General features: G+C 45.1%; 20 non-coding genes across 20 annotated transcripts; all 20 read left to right on the top strand.

Annotated features, from left to right (window-relative positions):
* Positions 1-42: 42 nt before the first annotated feature.
* Positions 43-114, top strand: TRNAC-GCA (transfer RNA cysteine (anticodon GCA)). The gene has a single exon. It is a non-coding gene; the product is annotated as a tRNA-Cys (tRNA).
* Positions 115-3048: 2934 nt separating this feature from the next.
* TRNAC-GCA (transfer RNA cysteine (anticodon GCA)) lies at positions 3049-3120 on the top strand. Its single transcript has one exon. It is a non-coding gene; the product is annotated as a tRNA-Cys (tRNA).
* A 528-nt stretch (positions 3121-3648) lies between these two features.
* Positions 3649-3720, top strand: TRNAC-GCA (transfer RNA cysteine (anticodon GCA)). Its single transcript has one exon. It is a non-coding gene; the product is annotated as a tRNA-Cys (tRNA).
* Positions 3721-3948: 228 nt separating this feature from the next.
* On the top strand, positions 3949-4020 carry TRNAC-GCA (transfer RNA cysteine (anticodon GCA)). The gene has a single exon. It is a non-coding gene; the product is annotated as a tRNA-Cys (tRNA).
* A 530-nt stretch (positions 4021-4550) lies between these two features.
* On the top strand, positions 4551-4622 carry TRNAC-GCA (transfer RNA cysteine (anticodon GCA)). The gene has a single exon. It is a non-coding gene; the product is annotated as a tRNA-Cys (tRNA).
* A 530-nt stretch (positions 4623-5152) lies between these two features.
* Positions 5153-5224, top strand: TRNAC-GCA (transfer RNA cysteine (anticodon GCA)). The gene has a single exon. It is a non-coding gene; the product is annotated as a tRNA-Cys (tRNA).
* A 228-nt stretch (positions 5225-5452) lies between these two features.
* TRNAC-GCA (transfer RNA cysteine (anticodon GCA)) lies at positions 5453-5524 on the top strand. The gene has a single exon. It is a non-coding gene; the product is annotated as a tRNA-Cys (tRNA).
* A 530-nt stretch (positions 5525-6054) lies between these two features.
* TRNAC-GCA (transfer RNA cysteine (anticodon GCA)) lies at positions 6055-6126 on the top strand. Its single transcript has one exon. It is a non-coding gene; the product is annotated as a tRNA-Cys (tRNA).
* A 530-nt stretch (positions 6127-6656) lies between these two features.
* On the top strand, positions 6657-6728 carry TRNAC-GCA (transfer RNA cysteine (anticodon GCA)). The gene has a single exon. It is a non-coding gene; the product is annotated as a tRNA-Cys (tRNA).
* A 228-nt stretch (positions 6729-6956) lies between these two features.
* TRNAC-GCA (transfer RNA cysteine (anticodon GCA)) lies at positions 6957-7028 on the top strand. The gene has a single exon. It is a non-coding gene; the product is annotated as a tRNA-Cys (tRNA).
* Positions 7029-7558: 530 nt separating this feature from the next.
* Positions 7559-7630, top strand: TRNAC-GCA (transfer RNA cysteine (anticodon GCA)). Its single transcript has one exon. It is a non-coding gene; the product is annotated as a tRNA-Cys (tRNA).
* An 827-nt stretch (positions 7631-8457) lies between these two features.
* TRNAC-GCA (transfer RNA cysteine (anticodon GCA)) lies at positions 8458-8529 on the top strand. Its single transcript has one exon. It is a non-coding gene; the product is annotated as a tRNA-Cys (tRNA).
* Positions 8530-9059: 530 nt separating this feature from the next.
* TRNAC-GCA (transfer RNA cysteine (anticodon GCA)) lies at positions 9060-9131 on the top strand. The gene has a single exon. It is a non-coding gene; the product is annotated as a tRNA-Cys (tRNA).
* A 530-nt stretch (positions 9132-9661) lies between these two features.
* Positions 9662-9733, top strand: TRNAC-GCA (transfer RNA cysteine (anticodon GCA)). The gene has a single exon. It is a non-coding gene; the product is annotated as a tRNA-Cys (tRNA).
* Positions 9734-9961: 228 nt separating this feature from the next.
* TRNAC-GCA (transfer RNA cysteine (anticodon GCA)) lies at positions 9962-10033 on the top strand. Its single transcript has one exon. It is a non-coding gene; the product is annotated as a tRNA-Cys (tRNA).
* A 530-nt stretch (positions 10034-10563) lies between these two features.
* TRNAC-GCA (transfer RNA cysteine (anticodon GCA)) lies at positions 10564-10635 on the top strand. The gene has a single exon. It is a non-coding gene; the product is annotated as a tRNA-Cys (tRNA).
* A 530-nt stretch (positions 10636-11165) lies between these two features.
* On the top strand, positions 11166-11237 carry TRNAC-GCA (transfer RNA cysteine (anticodon GCA)). Its single transcript has one exon. It is a non-coding gene; the product is annotated as a tRNA-Cys (tRNA).
* A 530-nt stretch (positions 11238-11767) lies between these two features.
* On the top strand, positions 11768-11839 carry TRNAC-GCA (transfer RNA cysteine (anticodon GCA)). Its single transcript has one exon. It is a non-coding gene; the product is annotated as a tRNA-Cys (tRNA).
* A 228-nt stretch (positions 11840-12067) lies between these two features.
* Positions 12068-12139, top strand: TRNAC-GCA (transfer RNA cysteine (anticodon GCA)). Its single transcript has one exon. It is a non-coding gene; the product is annotated as a tRNA-Cys (tRNA).
* A 530-nt stretch (positions 12140-12669) lies between these two features.
* On the top strand, positions 12670-12741 carry TRNAC-GCA (transfer RNA cysteine (anticodon GCA)). Its single transcript has one exon. It is a non-coding gene; the product is annotated as a tRNA-Cys (tRNA).
* Positions 12742-17678: the final 4937 nt, after the last annotated feature.

Below are 17678 nucleotides of genomic sequence, written 5' to 3'. Positions count from 1 at the left end.
AACATTACTTTTTAAGAACCAGTGAGGACAATCATAAGCCAAGGGGGCATAGCTCAGTGGAAGAGCATTCGACTGCAGATCGAGAGGTCCCTGGTTCAAATCCGGGTGCCCCCTTCAAGTACCAGCTTTACTCATGCTATTCAACGAGATGCTTACCTTTCCAAGAAAGCTCTTCTTCAACTTGTCACCCTTGAGCACATTTCTGATGCAGAACTAAACAGGAACTGGTCATCCACTGGCCATCTTCATTGGTAGGGATTTCAACAAGCATCCTACCTTTTGAGAAATTGGTTTCCTCAGAACATTACTTTTTAAGAACCAGTGAGGACAATCATAAGCCAAGGGGGCATAGCTCAGTGGAAGAGCATTCGACTGCAGATCAAGAAGTCCCTGGTTCATAATCCGGGTGCCCCCTTCAAGTGCCAGCTTTACTCATGCTATTCAACGAGATGCTTACCTTTCCAAGAAAGCTCTTCTACAAATTGTCACCCTTGAGCACATTTCTCATGCAGAACTGAACTGGTCGTCCACTCTCTCACTGGGAATCTTCATTGGTAGGGATTTCAACAAGCATCCTTACTTTTGAGAAATTGGTTTCCTCAGAACATTACTTTTTAAGAACCAGTGAGCACAGTTATAAGCCAGGGGTGGCATAGCTCAGTGGAAGAGCATTTGACTGCAGATCGAGAAGTCTCTGGTTCATGAATCCGGGTGCCCCCTTCAAGTGCCAGCTTTACTCATGCTATTCAACAAGATGCTTACCTTTCCAAGAAAGCTCTTCTTCAACTTGTTAGCCTTGAGCACATTTCTCATACTGAACTGGTCGTCCACTCTCTCACTGGGAATCTTCATTGGTAGGGATTTCAACAAGCATCCTTACTTTTGAGAAATTGGTTTCCTCAGAACATTACTTTTTAAGAACCAGTGAGGACAATAATAAGCCAAGCGGGCATAGCTCAGTGGAAGAGCATTCGACTGCAGATCGAGAGGTCCCTGGTTCAAATCCGGGTGCCCCCTTCAAGTGCCAGCTTTACGCATGCTATTCAACGAGATGCTTACCTTTCCAAGAAAGCTCTTCTTCAACTTGTCACCCTTGAGCACATTTCTGATGCAGAACTAAACAGGAACTGGTCATCCACTGGCCATCTTCATTGGTAGGGATTTCAACAAGCATCCTACCTTTTGAGAAATTGGTTTCCTCAGAACATTACTTTTTAAGAACCAGTGAGGACAATCATAAGCCAAGGGGGCATAGCTCAGTGGAAGAGCATTCGACTGCAGATCAAGAAGTCCCTGGTTCATAATCCGGGTGCCCCCTTCAAGTGCCAGCTTTACTCATGCTATTCAACGAGATGCTTACCTTTCCAAGAAAGCTCTTCTACAAATTGTCACCCTTGAGCACATTTCTCATGCAGAACTGAACTGGTCGTCCACTCTCTCACTGGGAATCTTCATTGGTAGGGATTTCAACAAGCATCCTTACTTTTGAGAAATTGGTTTCCTCAGAACATTACTTTTTAAGAACCAGTGAGGACAATAATAAGCCAAGCGGGCATAGCTCAGTGGAAGAGCATTCGACTGCAGATCGAGAAGTCTCTGGTTCAAATCCGGGGGCCCCCTTCAAGTGCCAGCTTTACTCATGCTATTCAACGAGATGCTTACCTTTCCAAGAAAGCTCTTCTTCAACTTGTCACCCTTGAGCACATTTCTGATGCAGAACTAAACAGGAACTGGTCATCCACTGGCCATCTTCATTGGTAGGGATTTCAACAAGCATCCTACCTTTTGAGAAATTGGTTTCCTCAGAACATTACTTTTTAAGAACCAGTGAGGACAATCATAAGCCAAGGGGGCATAGCTCAGTGGAAGAGCATTCGACTGCAGATCAAGAAGTCCCTGGTTCATAATCCGGGTGCCCCCTTCAAGTGCCAGCTTTACTCATGCTATTCAACGAGATGCTTACCTTTCCAAGAAAGCTCTTCTACAAATTGTCACCCTTGAGCACATTTCTCATGCAGAACTGAACTGGTCGTCCACTCTCTCACTGGGAATCTTCATTGGTAGGGATTTCAACAAGCATCCTTACTTTTGAGAAATTGGTTTCCTCAGAACATTACTTTTTAAGAACCAGTGAGGACAATAATAAGCCAAGCGGGCATAGCTCAGTGGAAGAGCATTCGACTGCAGATCGAGAGGTCCCTGGTTCAAATCCGGGTGCCCCCTTCAAGTGCCAGCTTTACGCATGCTATTCAACGAGATGCTTACCTTTCCAAGAAAGCTCTTCTTCAACTTGTCACCCTTGAGCACATTTCTGATGCAGAACTAAACAGGAACTGGTCGTCCACTGGCCATCTTCATTGGTAGGGATTTCAACAAGCATCCTACCATTTGAGAAATTGGTTTCCTCAGAACATTACTTTTTAAGAACCAGTGAGGACAATAATAAGCCAAGCGGGCATAGCTCAGTGGAAGAGCATTCGACTGCAGATCGAGAGGTCCCTGGTTCAAATCCGGGTGCCCCCTTCAAGTGCCAGCTCATGCTATTCAACAAGATGCTTACCTTTCCAAGAAAGCTCTTCTTCAAATTGTCACCCTTGAGCACATTTCTCATGCAGAACTGAACTGGTTGTCCACTCTCTCACTGGCCATCTTCATTGGTAGAGATTTCAACAAGCATCCTTACTTTTGAGAAATTGGTTTCCTCAGAACATTACTTTTTAAGAACCAGTGAGCACAGTTATAAGCCAGGGGTGGCATAGCTCAGTGGAAGAGCATTTGACTGCAGATCGAGAAGTCTCTGGTTCATGAATCCGGGTGCCCCCTTCAAGTGCCAGCTTTACTCATGCTATTCAACAAGATGCTTACCTTTCCAAGAAAGCTCTTCTTCAACTTGTTAGCCTTGAGCACATTTCTCATACTGAACTGGTCGTCCACTCTCTCACTGGGAATCTTCATTGGTAGGGATTTCAACAAGCATCCTACCATTTGAGAAATTGGTTTCCTCAGAACATTACTTTTTAAGAACCAGTGAGGACAATCATAAGCCAAGGGGGCATAGCTCAGTGGAAGAGCATTCGACTGCAGATCGAGAGGTCCCTGGTTCAAATCCGGGTGCCCCCTTCAAGTACCAGCTTTACTCATGCTATTCAACGAGATGCTTACCTTTCCAAGAAAGTTCTTCTTCAACTTGTCACCCTTGAGCACATTTCTGATGCAGAACTAAACAGGAACTGGTCATCCACTGGCCATCTTCATTGGTAGGGATTTCAACAAGCATCCTACCTTTTGAGAAATTGGTTTCCTCAGAACATTACTTTTTAAGAACCAGTGAGCACAGTTATAAGCCAGGGGTGGCATAGCTCAGTGGAAGAGCATTTGACTGCAGATCGAGAAGTCTCTGGTTCATGAATCCGGGTGCCCCCTTCAAGTGCCAGCTTTACTCATGCTATTCAACAAGATGCTTACCTTTCCAAGAAAGCTCTTCTTCAACTTGTTAGCCTTGAGCACATTTCTCATACTGAACTGGTCGTCCACTCTCTCACTGGGAATCTTCATTGGTAGGGATTTCAACAAGCATCCTACCATTTGAGAAATTGGTTTCCTCAGAACATTACTTTTTAAGAACCAGTGAGGACAATCATAAGCCAAGGGGGCATAGCTCAGTGGAAGAGCATTCGACTGCAGATCGAGAGGTCCCTGGTTCAAATCCGGGTGCCCCCTTCAAGTACCAGCTTTACTCATGCTATTCAACGAGATGCTTACCTTTCCAAGAAAGTTCTTCTTCAACTTGTCACCCTTGAGCACATTTCTGATGCAGAACTAAACAGGAACTGGTCATCCACTGGCCATCTTCATTGGTAGGGATTTCAACAAGCATCCTACCTTTTGAGAAATTGGTTTCCTCAGAACATTACTTTTTAAGAACCAGTGAGGACAATCATAAGCCAAGGGGGCATAGCTCAGTGGAAGAGCATTCGACTGCAGATCGAGAGGTCCCTGGTTCAAATCCGGGTGCCCCCTTCAAGTGCCAGCTTTACTCATGCTATTCAACAAGATGCTTACCTTTCCAAGAAAGCTCTTCTTCAAATTGTCACCCTTGAGCACATTTCTCATGCAGAACTGAACTGGTTGTCCACTCTCTCACTGGCCATCTTCATTGGTAGAGATTTCAACAAGCATCCTTACTTTTGAGAAATTGGTTTCCTCAGAACATTACTTTTTAAGAACCAGTGAGGACAATAATAAGCCAAGCGGGCATAGCTCAGTGGAAGAGCATTCGACTGCAGATCGAGAGGTCCCTGGTTCAAATCCGGGTGCCCCCTTCAAGTGCCAGCTTTACGCATGCTATTCAACGAGATGCTTACCTTTCCAAGAAAGCTCTTCTTCAACTTGTCACCCTTGAGCACATTTCTGATGCAGAACTAAACAGGAACTGGTCGTCCACTGGCCATCTTCATTGGTAGGGATTTCAACAAGCATCCTACCATTTGAGAAATTGGTTTCCTCAGAACATTACTTTTTAAGAACCAGTGAGGACAATCATAAGCCAAGGGGGCATAGCTCAGTGGAAGAGCATTCGACTGCAGATCGAGAGGTCCCTGGTTCAAATCCGGGTGCCCCCTTCAAGTGCCAGCTTTACTCATGCTATTCAACAAGATGCTTACCTTTCCAAGAAAGCTCTTCTTCAAATTGTCACCCTTGAGCACATTTCTCATGCAGAACTGAACTGGTTGTCCACTCTCTCACTGGCCATCTTCATTGGTAGAGATTTCAACAAGCATCCTTACTTTTGAGAAATTGGTTTCCTCAGAACATTACTTTTTAAGAACCAGTGAGCACAGTTATAAGCCAGGGGTGGCATAGCTCAGTGGAAGAGCATTTGACTGCAGATCGAGAAGTCTCTGGTTCATGAATCCGGGTGCCCCCTTCAAGTGCCAGCTTTACTCATGCTATTCAACAAGATGCTTACCTTTCCAAGAAAGCTCTTCTTCAACTTGTTAGCCTTGAGCACATTTCTCATACTGAACTGGTCGTCCACTCTCTCACTGGGAATCTTCATTGGTAGGGATTTCAACAAGCATCCTACCATTTGAGAAATTGGTTTCCTCAGAACATTACTTTTTAAGAACCAGTGAGGACAATCATAAGCCAAGGGGGCATAGCTCAGTGGAAGAGCATTCGACTGCAGATCGAGAGGTCCCTGGTTCAAATCCGGGTGCCCCCTTCAAGTACCAGCTTTACTCATGCTATTCAACGAGATGCTTACCTTTCCAAGAAAGTTCTTCTTCAACTTGTCACCCTTGAGCACATTTCTGATGCAGAACTAAACAGGAACTGGTCATCCACTGGCCATCTTCATTGGTAGGGATTTCAACAAGCATCCTACCTTTTGAGAAATTGGTTTCCTCAGAACATTACTTTTTAAGAACCAGTGAGGACAATCATAAGCCAAGGGGGCATAGCTCAGTGGAAGAGCATTCGACTGCAGATCGAGAGGTCCCTGGTTCAAATCCGGGTGCCCCCTTCAAGTGCCAGCTTTACTCATGCTATTCAACAAGATGCTTACCTTTCCAAGAAAGCTCTTCTTCAAATTGTCACCCTTGAGCACATTTCTCATGCAGAACTGAACTGGTTGTCCACTCTCTCACTGGCCATCTTCATTGGTAGAGATTTCAACAAGCATCCTTACTTTTGAGAAATTGGTTTCCTCAGAACATTACTTTTTAAGAACCAGTGAGGACAATAATAAGCCAAGCGGGCATAGCTCAGTGGAAGAGCATTCGACTGCAGATCGAGAGGTCCCTGGTTCAAATCCGGGTGCCCCCTTCAAGTGCCAGCTTTACGCATGCTATTCAACGAGATGCTTACCTTTCCAAGAAAGCTCTTCTTCAACTTGTCACCCTTGAGCACATTTCTGATGCAGAACTAAACAGGAACTGGTCGTCCACTGGCCATCTTCATTGGTAGGGATTTCAACAAGCATCCTACCATTTGAGAAATTGGTTTCCTCAGAACATTACTTTTTAAGAACCAGTGAGGACAATCATAAGCCAAGGGGGCATAGCTCAGTGGAAGAGCATTCGACTGCAGATCGAGAGGTCCCTGGTTCAAATCCGGGTGCCCCCTTCAAGTGCCAGCTTTACTCATGCTATTCAACAAGATGCTTACCTTTCCAAGAAAGCTCTTCTTCAAATTGTCACCCTTGAGCACATTTCTCATGCAGAACTGAACTGGTTGTCCACTCTCTCACTGGCCATCTTCATTGGTAGAGATTTCAACAAGCATCCTTACTTTTGAGAAATTGGTTTCCTCAGAACATTACTTTTTAAGAACCAGTGAGCACAGTTATAAGCCAGGGGTGGCATAGCTCAGTGGAAGAGCATTTGACTGCAGATCGAGAAGTCTCTGGTTCATGAATCCGGGTGCCCCCTTCAAGTGCCAGCTTTACTCATGCTATTCAACAAGATGCTTACCTTTCCAAGAAAGCTCTTCTTCAACTTGTTAGCCTTGAGCACATTTCTCATACTGAACTGGTCGTCCACTCTCTCACTGGGAATCTTCATTGGTAGGGATTTCAACAAGCATCCTACCATTTGAGAAATTGGTTTCCTCAGAACATTACTTTTTAAGAACCAGTGAGGACAATCATAAGCCAAGGGGGCATAGCTCAGTGGAAGAGCATTCGACTGCAGATCGAGAGGTCCCTGGTTCAAATCCGGGTGCCCCCTTCAAGTACCAGCTTTACTCATGCTATTCAACGAGATGCTTACCTTTCCAAGAAAGTTCTTCTTCAACTTGTCACCCTTGAGCACATTTCTGATGCAGAACTAAACAGGAACTGGTCATCCACTGGCCATCTTCATTGGTAGGGATTTCAACAAGCATCCTACCTTTTGAGAAATTGGTTTCCTCAGAACATTACTTTTTAAGAACCAGTGAGGACAATCATAAGCCAAGGGGGCATAGCTCAGTGGAAGAGCATTCGACTGCAGATCGAGAGGTCCCTGGTTCAAATCCGGGTGCCCCCTTCAAGTGCCAGCTTTACTCATGCTATTCAACGAGATGCTTACCTTTCCAAGAAAGCTCTTCTACAAATTGTCACCCTTGAGCACATTTCTCATGCAGAACTGAACTGGTCGTCCACTCTCTCACTGGGAATCTTCATTGGTAGGGATTTCAACAAGCATCCTACCTTTTGAGAAATTGGTTTCCTCAGAACATTACTTTTTAAGAACCAGTGAGGACAATCATAAGCCAAGGGGGCATAGCTCAGAGGAAGAGCATTCGACTGCAGATCGAGAGGTCCCTGGTTCAAATCCGGGTGCCCCCTTCAAGTGCCAGCTTTACGCATGCTATTCAACGAGATGCTTACCTTTCCAAGAAAGCTCTTCTTCAACTTGTCACCCTTGAGCACATTTCTGATGCAGAACTAAACAGGAACTGGTCGTCCACTGGCCATCTTCATTGGTAGGGATTTCAACAAGCATCCTACCATTTGAGAAATTGGTTTCCTCAGAACATTACTTTTTAAGAACCAGTGAGGACAATCATAAGCCAAGGGGGCATAGCTCAGTGGAAGAGCATTCGACTGCAGATCGAGAGGTCCCTGGTTCAAATCCGGGTGCCCCCTTCAAGTGCCAGCTTTACTCATGCTATTCAACAAGATGCTTACCTTTCCAAGAAAGCTCTTCTTCAAATTGTCACCCTTGAGCACATTTCTCATGCAGAACTGAACTGGTTGTCCACTCTCTCACTGGCCATCTTCATTGGTAGAGATTTCAACAAGCATCCTTACTTTTGAGAAATTGGTTTCCTCAGAACATTACTTTTTAAGAACCAGTGAGCACAGTTATAAGCCAAGCGGGCATAGCTCAGTGGAAGAGCATTCGACTGCAGATCGAGAGGTCCCTGGTTCAAATCCGGGTGCCCCCTTCAAGTGCCAGCTTTACGCATGCTATTCAACGAGATGCTTACCTTTCCAAGAAAGCTCTTCTTCAACTTGTCACCCTTGAGCACATTTCTCATGCTGAACTGGTCGTCCACTCTCTCACTGGGAATCTTCATTGGTAGGGATTTCAACAAGCATCCTACCTTTTTAGAAATTGGTTTCCTCAGAACATTACTTTTTAAGAACCAGTGAGGACAATCATAAGCCAATGGGGCATAGCTCAGTGGAAGAGCATTCGACTGCAGATCGAGAGGTCCCTGGTTCAAATCCGGGTGCCCCCTTCAAGTACCAGCTTTACTCATGCTATTCAACGAGATGCTTACCTTTCCAAGAAAGTTCTTCTTCAACTTGTCACCCTTGAGCACATTTCTGATGCAGAACTAAACAGGAACTGGTCATCCACTGGCCATCTTCATTGGTAGGGATTTCAACAAGCATCCTACCTTTTGAGAAATTGGTTTCCTCAGAACATTACTTTTTAAGAACCAGTGAGGACAATCATAAGCCAAGGGGGCATAGCTCAGTGGAAGAGCATTCGACTGCAGATCGAGAGGTCCCTGGTTCAAATCCGGGTGCCCCCTTCAAGTGCCAGCTTTACTCATGCTATTCAACAAGATGCTTACCTTTCCAAGAAAGCTCTTCTTCAAATTGTCACCCTTGAGCACATTTCTCATGCAGAACTGAACTGGTTGTCCACTCTCTCACTGGCCATCTTCATTGGTAGAGATTTCAACAAGCATCCTTACTTTTGAGAAATTGGTTTCCTCAGAACATTACTTTTTAAGAACCAGTGAGGACAATAATAAGCCAAGCGGGCATAGCTCAGTGGAAGAGCATTCGACTGCAGATCGAGAGGTCCCTGGTTCAAATCCGGGTGCCCCCTTCAAGTGCCAGCTTTACGCATGCTATTCAACGAGATGCTTACCTTTCCAAGAAAGCTCTTCTTCAACTTGTCACCCTTGAGCACATTTCTGATGCAGAACTAAACAGGAACTGGTCGTCCACTGGCCATCTTCATTGGTAGGGATTTCAACAAGCATCCTACCATTTGAGAAATTGGTTTCCTCAGAACATTACTTTTTAAGAACCAGTGAGGACAATCATAAGCCAAGGGGGCATAGCTCAGTGGAAGAGCATTCGACTGCAGATCGAGAGGTCCCTGGTTCAAATCCGGGTGCCCCCTTCAAGTGCCAGCTTTACTCATGCTATTCAACAAGATGCTTACCTTTCCAAGAAAGCTCTTCTTCAAATTGTCACCCTTGAGCACATTTCTCATGCAGAACTGAACTGGTTGTCCACTCTCTCACTGGCCATCTTCATTGGTAGAGATTTCAACAAGCATCCTTACTTTTGAGAAATTGGTTTCCTCAGAACATTACTTTTTAAGAACCAGTGAGCACAGTTATAAGCCAGGGGTGGCATAGCTCAGTGGAAGAGCATTTGACTGCAGATCGAGAAGTCTCTGGTTCATGAATCCGGGTGCCCCCTTCAAGTGCCAGCTTTACTCATGCTATTCAACAAGATGCTTACCTTTCCAAGAAAGCTCTTCTTCAACTTGTTAGCCTTGAGCACATTTCTCATACTGAACTGGTCGTCCACTCTCTCACTGGGAATCTTCATTGGTAGGGATTTCAACAAGCATCCTACCATTTGAGAAATTGGTTTCCTCAGAACATTACTTTTTAAGAACCAGTGAGGACAATCATAAGCCAAGGGGGCATAGCTCAGTGGAAGAGCATTCGACTGCAGATCGAGAGGTCCCTGGTTCAAATCCGGGTGCCCCCTTCAAGTACCAGCTTTACTCATGCTATTCAACGAGATGCTTACCTTTCCAAGAAAGTTCTTCTTCAACTTGTCACCCTTGAGCACATTTCTGATGCAGAACTAAACAGGAACTGGTCATCCACTGGCCATCTTCATTGGTAGGGATTTCAACAAGCATCCTACCTTTTGAGAAATTGGTTTCCTCAGAACATTACTTTTTAAGAACCAGTGAGGACAATCATAAGCCAAGGGGGCATAGCTCAGTGGAAGAGCATTCGACTGCAGATCGAGAGGTCCCTGGTTCAAATCCGGGTGCCCCCTTCAAGTGCCAGCTTTACTCATGCTATTCAACGAGATGCTTACCTTTCCAAGAAAGCTCTTCTACAAATTGTCACCCTTGAGCACATTTCTCATGCAGAACTGAACTGGTCGTCCACTCTCTCACTGGGAATCTTCATTGGTAGGGATTTCAACAAGCATCCTACCTTTTGAGAAATTGGTTTCCTCAGAACATTACTTTTTAAGAACCAGTGAGGACAATCATAAGCCAAGGGGGCATAGCTCAGAGGAAGAGCATTCGACTGCAGATCGAGAGGTCCCTGGTTCAAATCCGGGTGCCCCCTTCAAGTGCCAGCTTTACGCATGCTATTCAACGAGATGCTTACCTTTCCAAGAAAGCTCTTCTTCAACTTGTCACCCTTGAGCACATTTCTGATGCAGAACTAAACAGGAACTGGTCGTCCACTGGCCATCTTCATTGGTAGGGATTTCAACAAGCATCCTACCATTTGAGAAATTGGTTTCCTCAGAACATTACTTTTTAAGAACCAGTGAGGACAATCATAAGCCAAGGGGGCATAGCTCAGTGGAAGAGCATTCGACTGCAGATCGAGAGGTCCCTGGTTCAAATCCGGGTGCCCCCTTCAAGTGCCAGCTTTACTCATGCTATTCAACAAGATGCTTACCTTTCCAAGAAAGCTCTTCTTCAAATTGTCACCCTTGAGCACATTTCTCATGCAGAACTGAACTGGTTGTCCACTCTCTCACTGGCCATCTTCATTGGTAGAGATTTCAACAAGCATCCTTACTTTTGAGAAATTGGTTTCCTCAGAACATTACTTTTTAAGAACCAGTGAGCACAGTTATAAGCCAAGCGGGCATAGCTCAGTGGAAGAGCATTCGACTGCAGATCGAGAGGTCCCTGGTTCAAATCCGGGTGCCCCCTTCAAGTGCCAGCTTTACGCATGCTATTCAACGAGATGCTTACCTTTCCAAGAAAGCTCTTCTTCAACTTGTCACCCTTGAGCACATTTCTGATGCAGAACTAAACAGGAACTGGTCGTCCACTGGCCATCTTCATTGGTAGGGATTTCAACAAGCATCCTTACTTTTGAGAAATTGGTTTCCTCAGAACATTACTTTTTAAGAACCAGTGAGGACAATCATAAGCCAAGGGGGCATAGCTCAGTGGAAGAGCATTCGACTGCAGATCGAGAGGTCCCTGGTTCAAATCCGGGTGCCCCCTTCAAGTGCCAGCTTTACTCATGCTATTCAACAAGATGCTTACCTTTCCAAGAAAGCTCTTCTTCAAATTGTCACCCTTGAGCACATTTCTCATGCAGAACTGAACTGGTTGTCCACTCTCTCACTGGCCATCTTCATTGGTAGAGATTTCAACAAGCATCCTTACTTTTGAGAAATTGGTTTCCTCAGAACATTACTTTTTAAGAACCAGTGAGCACAGTTATAAGCCAGGGGTGGCATAGCTCAGTGGAAGAGCATTTGACTGCAGATCGAGAAGTCTCTGGTTCATGAATCCGGGTGCCCCCTTCAAGTGCCAGCTTTACTCATGCTATTCAACAAGATGCTTACCTTTCCAAGAAAGCTCTTCTTCAACTTGTTAGCCTTGAGCACATTTCTCATACTGAACTGGTCGTCCACTCTCTCACTGGGAATCTTCATTGGTAGGGATTTCAACAAGCATCCTACCATTTGAGAAATTGGTTTCCTCAGAACATTACTTTTTAAGAACCAGTGAGGACAATCATAAGCCAAGGGGGCATAGCTCAGTGGAAGAGCATTCGACTGCAGATCGAGAGGTCCCTGGTTCAAATCCGGGTGCCCCCTTCAAGTACCAGCTTTACTCATGCTATTCAACGAGATGCTTACCTTTCCAAGAAAGTTCTTCTTCAACTTGTCACCCTTGAGCACATTTCTGATGCAGAACTAAACAGGAACTGGTCATCCACTGGCCATCTTCATTGGTAGGGATTTCAACAAGCATCCTACCTTTTGAGAAATTGGTTTCCTCAGAACATTACTTTTTAAGAACCAGTGAGGACAATCATAAGCCAAGGGGGCATAGCTCAGTGGAAGAGCATTCGACTGCAGATCGAGAGGTCCCTGGTTCAAATCCGGGTGCCCCCTTCAAGTGCCAGCTTTACTCATGCTATTCAACGAGATGCTTACCTTTCCAAGAAAGCTCTTCTACAAATTGTCACCCTTGAGCACATTTCTCATGCAGAACTGAACTGGTCGTCCACTCTCTCACTGGGAATCTTCATTGGTAGGGATTTCAACAAGCATCCTACCTTTTGAGAAATTGGTTTCCTCAGAACATTACTTTTTAAGAACCAGTGAGGACAATCATAAGCCAAGGGGGCATAGCTCAGAGGAAGAGCATTCGACTGCAGATCGAGAGGTCCCTGGTTCAAATCCGGGTGCCCCCTTCAAGTGCCAGCTTTACGCATGCTATTCAACGAGATGCTTACCTTTCCAAGAAAGCTCTTCTTCAACTTGTCACCCTTGAGCACATTTCTGATGCAGAACTAAACAGGAACTGGTCGTCCACTGGCCATCTTCATTGGTAGGGATTTCAACAAGCATCCTACCATTTGAGAAATTGGTTTCCTCAGAACATTACTTTTTAAGAACCAGTGAGGACAATCATAAGCCAAGGGGGCATAGCTCAGTGGAAGAGCATTCGACTGCAGATCGAGAGGTCCCTGGTTCAAATCCGGGTGCCCCCTTCAAGTGCCAGCTTTACTCATGCTATTCAACAAGATGCTTACCTTTCCAAGAAAGCTCTTCTTCAAATTGTCACCCTTGAGCACATTTCTCATGCAGAACTGAACTGGTTGTCCACTCTCTCACTGGCCATCTTCATTGGTAGAGATTTCAACAAGCATCCTTACTTTTGAGAAATTGGTTTCCTCAGAACATTACTTTTTAAGAACCAGTGAGCACAGTTATAAGCCAAGCGGGCATAGCTCAGTGGAAGAGCATTCGACTGCAGATCGAGAGGTCCCTGGTTCAAATCCGGGTGCCCCCTTCAAGTGCCAGCTTTACGCATGCTATTCAACGAGATGCTTACCTTTCCAAGAAAGCTCTTCTTCAACTTGTCACCCTTGAGCACATTTCTGATGCAGAACTAAACAGGAACTGGTCGTCCACTGGCCATCTTCATTGGTAGGGATTTCAACAAGCATCCTTACTTTTGAGAAATTGGTTTCCTCAGAACATTACTTTTTAAGAACCAGTGAGGACAATCATAAGCCAAGGGGGCATAGCTCAGTGGAAGAGCATTCAACTGCAGATCGAGAGGTCCCTGGTTCAAATCCGGGTGCCCCCTTCAAGTGCCAGCTTTACTCATGCTATTCAACAAGATGCTTACCTTTCCAAGAAAGCTCTTCTTCAAATTGTCACCCTTGAGCACATTTCTCATGCAGAACTGAACTGGTTGTCCACTCTCTCACTGGCCATCTTCATTGGTAGAGATTTCAACAAGCATCCTTACTTTTGAGAAATTGGTTTCCTCAGAACATTACTTTTTAAGAACCAGTGAGGACAATAATAAGCCAAGCGGGCATAGCTCAGTGGAAGAGCATTCGACTGCAGATCGAGAGGTCCCTGGTTCAAATCCAGGTGCCCCCTTCAAGTGCCAGCTTTACGCATGCTATTCAACGAGATGCTTACCTTTCCAAGAAAGCTCTTCTTCAACTTGTCACCCTTGAGCACATTTCTGATGCAGAACTAAACAGGAACTGGTCGTCCACTGGCCATCTTCATTGGTAGGGATTTCAACAAGCATCCTTACTTTTGAGAAATTGGTTTCCTCAGAACATTACTTTTTAAGAACCAGTGAGCACAGTTATAAGCCAGGGGTGGCATAGCTCAGTGGAAGAGCATTTGACTGCAGATCGAGAAGTCTCTGGTTCATGAATCCGGGTGCCCCCTTCAAGTGCCAGCTTTACTCATGCTATTCAACAAGATGCTTACCTTTCCAAGAAAGCTCTTCTTCAACTTGTTAGCCTTGAGCACATTTCTCATACTGAACTGGTCGTCCACTCTCTCACTGGGAATCTTCATTGGTAGGGATTTCAACAAGCATCCTTACTTTTGAGAAATTGGTTTCCTCAGAACATTACTTTTTAAGAACCAGTGAGGACAATAATAAGCCAAGCGGGCATAGCTCAGTGGAAGAGCATTCGACTGCAGATCGAGAGGTCCCTGGTTCAAATCCGGGTGCCCCCTTCAAGTGCCAGCTTTACGCATGCTATTCAACGAGATGCTTACCTTTCCAAGAAAGCTCTTCTTCAACTTGTCACCCTTGAGCACATTTCTGATGCAGAACTAAACAGGAACTGGTCATCCACTGGCCATCTTCATTGGTAGGGATTTCAACAAGCATCCTACCTTTTGAGAAATTGGTTTCCTCAGAACATTACTTTTTAAGAACCAGTGAGGACAATCATAAGCCAAGGGGGCATAGCTCAGTGGAAGAGCATTCGACTGCAGATCAAGAAGTCCCTGGTTCATAATCCGGGTGCCCCCTTCAAGTGCCAGCTTTACTCATGCTATTCAACGAGATGCTTACCTTTCCAAGAAAGCTCCTCTACAAATTGTCACCCTTGAGCACATTTCTCATGCAGAACTGAACTGGTCGTCCACTCTCTCACTGGGAATCTTCATTGGTAGGGATTTCAACAAGCATCCTTACTTTTGAGAAATTGGTTTCCTCAGAACATTACTTTTTAAGAACCAGTGAGGACAATAATAAGCCAAGCGGGCATAGCTCAGTGGAAGAGCATTCGACTGCAGATCGAGAGGTCCCTGGTTCAAATCCGGGTGCCCCCTTCAAGTGCCAGCTTTACGCATGCTATTCAACGAGATGCTTACCTTTCCAAGAAAGCTCTTCTTCAACTTGTCACCCTTGAGCACATTTCTGATGCAGAACTAAACAGGAACTGGTCATCCACTGGCCATCTTCATTGGTAGGGATTTCAACAAGCATCCTACCTTTTGAGAAATTGGTTTCCTCAGAACATTACTTTTTAAGAACCAGTGAGGACAATCATAAGCCAAGGGGGCATAGCTCAGTGGAAGAGCATTCGACTGCAGATCAAGAAGTCCCTGGTTCATAATCCGGGTGCCCCCTTCAAGTGCCAGCTTTACTCATGCTATTCAACGAGATGCTTACCTTTCCAAGAAAGCTCTTCTACAAATTGTCACCCTTGAGCACATTTCTCATGCAGAACTGAACTGGTCGTCCACTCTCTCACTTGGAATCTTCATTGGTAGGGATTTCAACAAGCATCCTTACTTTTGAGAAATTGGTTTCCTCAGAACATTACTTTTTAAGAACCAGTGAGGACAATAATAAGCCAAGCGGGCATAGCTCAGTGGAAGAGCATTCGACTGCAGATCGAGAGGTCCCTGGTTCAAATCCGGGTGCCCCCTTCAAGTGCCAGCTTTACGCATGCTATTCAACGAGATGCTTACCTTTCCAAGAAAGCTCTTCTTCAACTTGTCACCCTTGAGCACATTTCGGAGGCAGAACTAAACAGGAACTGGTCGTCCACTGGCCATCTTCATTGGTAGGGATTTCAACAAGCATCCTACCATTTGAGAAATTGGTTTCCTCAGAACATTACTTTTTAAGAACCAGTGAGGACAATCATAAGCCAAGGGGGCATAGCTCAGTGGAAGAGCATTCGACTGCAGATCAAGAAGTCCCTGGTTCATGAATCCGGGTGCCCCCTTCAAGTGCCAGCTTTACTCATGCTATTCAACGAGATGCTTACCTTTCCAAGAAAGCTCTTCTACAAATTGTCACCCTTGAGCACATTTCTCATGCAGAACTGAACTGGTCGTCCACTCTCTCACTGGGAATCTTCATTGGTAGGGATTTCAACAAGCATCCTTACTTTTGAGAAATTGGTTTCCTCAGAACATTACTTTTTAAGAACCAGTGAGCACAGTTATAAGCCAGGGGTGGCATAGCTCAGTGGAAGAGCATTTGACTGCAGATCGAGAAGTCTCTGGTTCATGAATCCGGGTGCCCCCTTCAAGTGCCAGCTTTACTCATGCTATTCAACAAGATGCTTACCTTTCCAAGAAAGCTCTTCTTCAACTTGTTAGCCTTGAGCACATTTCTCATACTGAACTGGTCGTCCACTCTCTCACTGGGAATCTTCATTGGTAGGGATTTCAACAAGCATCCTTACTTTTGAGAAATTGGTTTCCTCAGAACATTACTTTTTAAGAACCAGTGAGGACAATAATAAGCCAAGCGGGCATAGCTCAGTGGAAGAGCATTCGACTGCAGATCGAGAGGTCCCTGGCTCAAATCCGGGTGCCCCCTTCAAGTACCAGCTTTACTCATGCTATTCAACGAGATGCTTACCTTTCCAAGAAAGCTCTTCTTCAACTTGTCACCCTTGAGCACATTTCTGATGCAGAACTAAACAGGAACTGGTCATCCACTGGCCATCTTCATTGGTAGGGATTTCAACAAGCATCCTACCTTTTGAGAAATTGGTTTCCTCAGAACATTACTTTTTAAGAACCAGTGAGGACAATCATAAGCCAAGGGGGCATAGCTCAGTGGAAGAGCATTCGACTGCAGATCAAGAAGTCCCTGGTTCATAATCCGGGTGCCCCCTTCAAGTGCCAGCTTTACTCATGCTATTCAACGAGATGCTTACCTTTCCAAGAAAGCTCTTCTACAAATTGTCACCCTTGAGCACATTTCTCATGCAGAACTGAACTGGTCATCCACTCTCTCACTGGGAATCTTCATTGGTAGGGATTTCAACAAGCATCCTTACTTTTGAGAAATTGGTTTCCTCAGAACATTACTTTTTAAGAACCAGTGAGCACAGTTATAAGCCAGGGGTGGCATAGCTCAGTGGAAGAGCATTTGACTGCAGATCGAGAAGTCTCTGGTTCATGAATCCGGGTGCCCCCTTCAAGTGCCAGCTTTACTCATGCTATTCAACAAGATGCTTACCTTTCCAAGAAAGCTCTTCTTCAACTTGTTAGCCTTGAGCACATTTCTCATACTGAACTGGTCGTCCACTCTCTCACTGGGAATCTTCATTGGTAGGGATTTCAACAAGCATCCTTACTTTTGAGAAATTGGTTTCCTCAGAACATTACTTTTTAAGAACCAGTGAGGACAATAATAAGCCAAGCGGGCATAGCTCAGTGGAAGAGCATTCGACTGCAGATCGAGAGGTCCCTGGTTCAAATCCGGGTGCCCCCTTCGAGTGCCAGCTTTACGCATGCTATTCAACGAGATGCTTACCTTTCCAAGAAAGCTCTTCTTCAACTTGTCACCCTTGAGCACATTTCTGATGCAGAACTAAACAGGAACTGGTCATCCACTGGCCATCTTCATTGGTAGGGATTTCAACAAGCATCCTACCTTTTGAGAAATTGGTTTCCTCAGAACATTACTTTTTAAGAACCAGTGAGGACAATCATAAGCCAAGGGGGCATAGCTCAGTGGAAGAGCATTCGACTGCAGATCAAGAAGTCCCTGGTTCATAATCCGGGTGCCCCCTTCAAGTGCCAGCTTTACTCATGCTATTCAACGAGATGCTTACCTTTCCAAGAAAGCTCCTCTACAAATTGTCACCCTTGAGCACATTTCTCATGCAGAACTGAACTGGTCGTCCACTCT

The sequence above is a fragment of the Eleutherodactylus coqui genome, chromosome 9 (assembly GCF_035609145.1).
Source record: "Eleutherodactylus coqui strain aEleCoq1 chromosome 9, aEleCoq1.hap1, whole genome shotgun sequence".
NCBI lineage: Eukaryota > Metazoa > Chordata > Amphibia > Anura > Eleutherodactylidae > Eleutherodactylus > Eleutherodactylus coqui.
Note: the sequence above shows the minus strand (reverse complement) of the source record. Positions and strands in the feature narration are given on the sequence as shown.